The 6,775-nt window shown below is 50.3% G+C and overlaps 1 pseudogene; it reads right to left on the reverse strand.

Annotated features, from left to right (window-relative positions):
- Window positions 1-5,921: 5,921 nt before the first annotated feature.
- On the reverse strand, window positions 5,922-6,356 carry LOC117795741 (annotated as a pseudogene).
- Between the last annotated feature and the right edge of the window lie 419 nt (window positions 6,357-6,775).

Genomic DNA, 6,775 nt, shown 5'->3' on the forward strand with positions numbered 1-6,775 from the left:
TGTCTGCTGCAGTCAGCCTCAGCGGAGGGAGAGGCAGAGCTGGGAGCTTCACCTTCTGCCCACCTGTTTCTCCTCCAGGTGTCACATAAATTAGCCGCCAGAACGCGCTCCTGTCCCCGGGAACTGTTTGTCTTCAGCTGTTTGTCCTGACTCCGAGGGGTGCGCGTCTCTCTGCCTGAAGCATCCCAGACGCACTGAGGAGTGCACGGCTGAAGCCAAGGGACAAGCCCAGAAGGCCCACACCATCTCCGGTCGTCGGTCCCGTGCCCTCCACAGACGGGGAAACCAGGTTTTGGGGAGTTGCTCCTTGGCAAAATGACCCCTCTTAACTTCTGGCCCACGGGACAGACCCTCAGAAGCTGCAGAAGGTCGGATCCGTGGAGACACCCAACCTCAACTTGGCGAATCACATCCCCGCCCCTCAGGAGTCTGGAAGGTAGAGAGGGAGCTAAGGAGCTGTCTTTGGGCCTGGAAGGAAGTAATGAGGCGGTAGCTGGAACCAACGTCCAGGGAAAAGAAGCTTCTTCTGTGCAGAGAGAAGCAGGGATGGGGAAGGTCGTCCCAGTGCTGCTCTTGGCTTGGCCTTGCCGTGCCATTTGCAGCCACCTGGGATTCCTGAGTCAAGGCGGTTCTCAGAGTTGATCGCTCTTTCTGCTCCTGCAGCTGGCTCTCTTCTCCACGGGGCTCCATACTCCTCCTCGTAAAGCAACCGTCTCTGCTTTGGGGCTTGGAGTCAGCAACCACCAGGCCCACAGCTAAAGAGTTGGGAGCCGTCTCCCAAAGCAGGCTCACTGGCTGTTGTCCCGAGAGGAGGCTCGAATGAAGGCGGCACGAGCCCACGGGGGCCCGGAAGGCGCATGGAGACCGCGGGGTTCCCCAGTGGCTCTCCCACCCAGCCGGCTGTCTGCCTGGTCTTGGTTCAGGGTCTTGGAAGGAGGCAGACCGCCAGGAAGCTGTGGTCAGACCGTACTTCAAACAGGCAGAAATGTGACCCCGGAGTGGCGTGTCCCTGCCTTCTGTGCCCTCCCTCGGTGAAACCACGTCCACCGCCAGCATGGCCATCACCCACACCACGCGCTCTGCAGTGCCCACTCCCTCCATTCCGCAGCAAAGAATTACTGAGTACCCACTGGGATCAACGCCCAGTGTCCTCATTCACGTGTCAGTGACACGGACATCATCTTAGCTGACAGTTCGGTGCCCTTTCTAGATGCTGGCCACTGCTCTAAATCTTGATAAGAATCAACTCGTTCCATCCTCAAGGACGCTCTGTGGTGGTTATGTTTGCTATCCTGGCTGCATTTCACAGGCGAGGAAACGAAGGACCAGAGACACTCAGTGAGTGGCCAGAGCCCGACAGAGAAAAGCACAACCAAATGAGCATACAAACCCTCAGCAGGCGTGGCTGGTTTTTAAAGTAGCCCACGAAACCCCAGGGAAATGTCCATGGCAAAGGCCCCTATCTTGTCGTGGGCTTGCCCTTGCCAGCCACGCCTCCCTACCCACACCACGCTCTGGCATCGCTGAGCAACATTCAGATCCAAAACACAAAATAATCACCAAGCATCACACAGACGTTTGGTTTCGGCGTCAACTCCAGGACCAGCCAACTGTGTCTTCGACCACAGCGACCAAATCCGCTGGACAGATTATGTTGCCTTTCCCCTGGCAGCCTGAGCTGAAATTTGCTACTGAAGATTTAACAACTTCAGTTCTCAAGAAAAGAGTGAAAGAAGTGGAGAATTCCCTCTTGCTCTGTGTGGCTCTCCTGGTGCAGGACTCCGACAGAGGAGGAGAGACCACAGGCTGTGTCTAATCCTCAATCTTACAGGACCAGTTAACACCATCGGTCTGCACCGAAAACAATCACCCTTCCATCCACCAGGCATTTAATGAGGTTCTATGGTGCAGAAAGAGATCCCAGATTTTCTGAGGATAAAGGATTCAAGATTGCATTGAAATCCTGTTCTCGAGAAGGTCACTGTTCGGTAGGGAGGAAAAAAGCATCTTCCTGGACATACATGCACGGGGTGCTGGGGCTGGTGTGTGCTCGGCAGGGCAGACGACAGCAGTGTATCTACACACAGGGGCAGCAGGAATAGTGGCTAATGGGTAAAGAAGAAGAGGCCCCGTTTGTGTAAATGAAGGGTATTTCTATTTCTCCAGGATCAAAACCATGTGAAAGCAGGTTTGATTAGTTCCTAGAAACCTTATCAGGCTAAAGACGTTATATTTTATTCAGTAGCTTTAAAAGCTTTCTGATTTGTGTGTGTGTGTGTGTGTGTGTGACGAGAACTTGAGTGTTCCCTTAGATTAATTATAAGTTCAGTAACTTCATACAATAAAACGAACTAAGAGAACACTGGCCAGCCAGAAGTCTTTTCTAAAGACTAGGAGGGCTAGCCCATACTTCTGTGTCATTGCAGTTGCTTAAGCAATGAGGAAGTCGTTCATTGATCAGTTTGATTGGGAATGCTAAAAACAGGGCCTACTTCAGGCATGGTTGGATCCAGGAGTTCAATACTGTCAGGCATTGGTCTCTCCCTGTCTTGGTTGCTTCCTTCTCTGTTGGCTTCCTTCTCCAGTAGACTGTTTCGAAACGGAAGCAAAGATGAGTCCTGGCTGCTCTGGGTTTCTATGCAGCTTAGTGCTGACCGTGCTGGAAATGTCGACGTTTCCCTTCCCAGGATCCATATCAGTCTCCCAACCAGACCTGAGCTGTTTAAACAGGATCGACCCTGGTTATCGTTCGTCCATCCCTGGACCAGTCACTGTCCCAGAAGGGGAGGGTGCTCTGACTGGCTGGTGTGGAGGGTGTGCTGACCTCACGATAGAAGAAGCAGGGCCTCAGGGGAATTCCATGAAGCCAGCAAGAGACATTCCCCTAGCATAGCAATTAGAGGCTTCCCGCTCTTCGAGGCTAATCTCTCCATTTTCCACATTCCTGTAGCACTTTGTGAAATCCCAGCTTGGCCACGTACCCGATTTCGGGACGGTTAATCATGTGCCCGAGTGTTTCCCCGGCCAGACCGTGATGCCCTTAAGCGCAGTACGTTTCCTTGCTGATCTTGGGTCTCTAATGAGTGAAGTGCCTGCACCAAATTAGATAAAATGCATATTCTTATTGAAATTTAGGAGGGCTTAGGGGCAGGAGCCCTGCAATAAAGTATAAAGGAAGGATACACATGAAATAGATTGTGTGTTCTAGAAAATTCTGGCCTGAGATTCTAACATTTGAAGAGGTCCCTCAAGGCATAAAGAACAACCCCCTTAGAAAGCTGGGGATAGCATGATGAAGGCGATAACTGGAAATCTTAGCAAGAAGGTGCAGAGGACCAAAACGTCTGTTTCCGACTGGCACCCACACAGAGAAGACTAAGGCTTCCAGGGATTTCCAGCAAATGCTGCATCAGCTATCTGCATGTCCATGGGGAACCGCCCAAGACAAAGCCTTCCCTGGGGGCAGTTCCTGTGCGTCCTGTTGCAGATGCTGCTGGACACGCAGCGATGAGGGCTTTCAAGCCACTGGCTCTGTCTCATTAGTGAAGTGCGTATCTACGTGGCCAAATGGGGGAGGACTCGCCCCCAGGGGGTCATCTCAGGTTCGTTTTAGCTCTATCGAAACCCACAGGTAGAATACGACTTCTCGTAAGTCTTTGCTCTTATCTCAGCAACAAATCTATGTTTTAATGAACATTTTAATCTCAGGACAGTTTTAAATTTACAGAAAAAATATGACGACTGTGCAGAGAGCTTCAGGACACTTCAAGCCGCCTCCCGCATCGTGAACATTCTGTATGATATACAGTCCACTTGTCACACTCAATAACCAATACTGAGACATGATTATTAATTAAAGTCCATGCTTTCTCAGATTTCCTTAGTTCTTAATGTTCTGTTTCCTCTCCCAGGACACGGCACTTTTAGATGTTGTGTTTATCAGCCTGAGACGTTGTAACAGAATGCCACCGGCTGGGCTCTTGGAACAACAGACACTCAGGTCACGGTTCTGGAGCTGGAGGTCCAATGTCGTGGTCCTGCAGGGTCGGTTTCTGGGGAAGGCTCTCTTCCCGGTTTGCAGACGGTGGCCTTCTTTCTCTATCCTCACATGTCAGAGAGAGAAAGAGAGCAAGCTCTTTGGGGTCAGGCCCCCCACTTGCGATCTCATTTAAACTTAATTACTTCCATCAAGTCCTCATCTCCAAACCAGGCACCCTGGATGCTGAGGCTTCAATGTACGGGTCTGGCAGGAACATGACTCAATCCATAGCCAATGTCCTATCTCCTGAGGCTCTTGCTGGCCGTAGGAATGTCGCAGTCTTTCCTTGCTTTTGGTGACCTTGACAGTTTTGGGGAGTATGAGTCCGGGTATTTGTAGAATGTCCCTCGTTTGTCTGATGTTTTTGTCACGATTAGACTGGGGTCATGGGTTTGGGGAGGAAGATGGCACAGGTGAAGTGCAGTTGCGTGACAGCTTGTGTTAACCTGTCAAGGGTACACTGTCAACACGACTTGTCGGTGATGACCTTGAGGACCGACCAAGGTGTGTGTGTTAGGTTTCTGCGTAGTAAGGTTACGCTTTTTCCTCTGTATATTCTGCGCTTCTGGAAGGAAGAAATCTCTCTCTTTTTTTAAGATTTTATTTATTTGGAGAGGGAGGGAGAGGGAGAAGCAGGAGGGGAGCAGAAAGATCGATGTGGGACTCAGTCCCAGGACCCTGAGATCATGACCCGAGCTGAAGGCTGATGCTTAACTGAGCCAACCAGGTGCCCTCATTCAATCTTTTTATTGGAGATTGTATTAGAAACAAGGTCTAGTACTAGGCTTGTTCGCTGCTACCGGGTATTACTGCTTGCGGGCCTTCTCACTTGGCGGAGCAAGTGTGTATGCTAACCCTGTATAAACACATCTCTGCAACTATTTTTGTATGGAATCATTTTTTTTAAGATTTTATTTATTTATTTTAGAGAGAGAGAAAGAGCATGAGCAGGGGGAGTGGCAGAGGGAGAAGGAGTGAATCTCAAGCAGACTCCACACTGAGCGTGGAGCCCAAGACAGATCCATGACCCTGAGATCATGACCTGAATTGAAATCAAGAGTCCGATGCTTGACCGCCACCCAGGCGTCCCTGTATGGAACCATCTTTATTCATATTATCCTAAACATGAGTTTATACTGATGCCTCCAACTCTAGTCCTTCACCATGTGGATCATGCTAGACACCGCCCCTCGTTTTCCTTAACCTTCCACTCCAACCATGAGGAACCTGGCTCCCACCATCTGCTATCCATTTACTTAATGGTTCACCTCCAGTATCCACGTAGAGCTGCATCAGAATCATGATTTTGAGGGGACACAATTCAACCCATAACAGGCAGCATCCTTAGCAGCCCCTGGTGAGGGAGACATTTAGACACGGTTCTGGAAAGGACAAGCTACATAATTCATGGAGCTCGGTGCAAAATGAAAATGGGAGCCCTTGTCTAAAACTCATCAAGAATTTCAAGAAAGTGACAACAAGGAGTTAGATCAAACCCAGGGTGCGGCGGGACTGCCCAGGCTTCACACCCACGATCCTGCCAGTCTCGAGAAGTAGGGAGATGAGCTCTATATAGAAAAACCCTGTGGAAGGGGGAAGAGTTGAGGACAAATTCCGAATTTACCATTTATTCAGTATCACTTAACTTCTCCTCAATGTTACTGCAAACACAGAGACAGAGGGTGTCTGCAAACAGCCTGTGCACAGTTCTAAGTGTGAGCTGGCTGTGGGTGCAGATGTATTTGCACACTTCTTTTTTTTAAAAGATTCTAGGCAGCAAAGGCCTTCTCTTTCCACACCAACCTGGTCACACAGCCTGGCCCACTACCCATAAGAGGCTCCCAAGTGAGGTACTTCGGGACCTGTAGCTGGACCACAGAGGTCAGTAGAGTGGATCCAAGATGCCTGTGAAGTCTCTGAGGATGACCTTCTCCCACTCCGACAGCTGGGCCACCAAGCCCCAACTGGGATGCACGTCGTTTTTGCACTTCTTGACGTAGGCCCAGACTTCTTCCATGTCTGCTCATTCCAGTGCATGAGGAAGGCCAAGATGGTCGCACAGCTGCGACTGATGCCCAGGGTAGGAAAGACCAGGATGACCGAGCAAGCCGGAGGTGAATTTCAAGGAATGATAGAAGTGCCGTAAAAAGTGAAAAATGTTGGCTTCTGGGGAATCTTCTGTCTTGATGTGCAGAAGTTTGTCATTGTCGTCCATGAAAAATGGCCATCCTTCTTCCCACTNGGAGCACGGGCAGTGTGGGAGCACGGGCAGTGTGAGAGCACGGGCAGTATGGGAGCACGGGGAGTATGGGAGCATGGGGAGTATGAGAGTATGGGGAGTATGGGAGCATGGGAATATGGGGAGTATGGGAATATGGTAGCATGGAAGCATGGGGAATAGGGGAGTATGGGGAATATGGGGAGTATGGGAGTATGGAGAGCATGGGAACATGGGTAGCATGGGAGTATGGGGGTATGGGAGCACGGAGAGTTGGGGGTATGAGAGCATAGGTGCATGGGTGAATGAGAGTATGGGAGTATCACATAAAATTAATATCCATGAGTCCACACCGGTGTACATATATGTTGGATAAATAAGTGGGAGGGTGTAGACACATTTTTGTGCAGAAGAATTCCAAACGATTTGTTCAGAAAATCCCCTCAAGGAAATGGGGCATACCTCCTGACTCCCAAGTGTGGAGAAGTGCAATGTGGAAGGGGACACGGGTGGTTGCC

The sequence above is a fragment of the Ailuropoda melanoleuca genome, chromosome 13 (genome assembly GCF_002007445.2).
Source record: "Ailuropoda melanoleuca isolate Jingjing chromosome 13, ASM200744v2, whole genome shotgun sequence".
Taxonomy (NCBI): domain Eukaryota; kingdom Metazoa; phylum Chordata; class Mammalia; order Carnivora; family Ursidae; genus Ailuropoda; species Ailuropoda melanoleuca.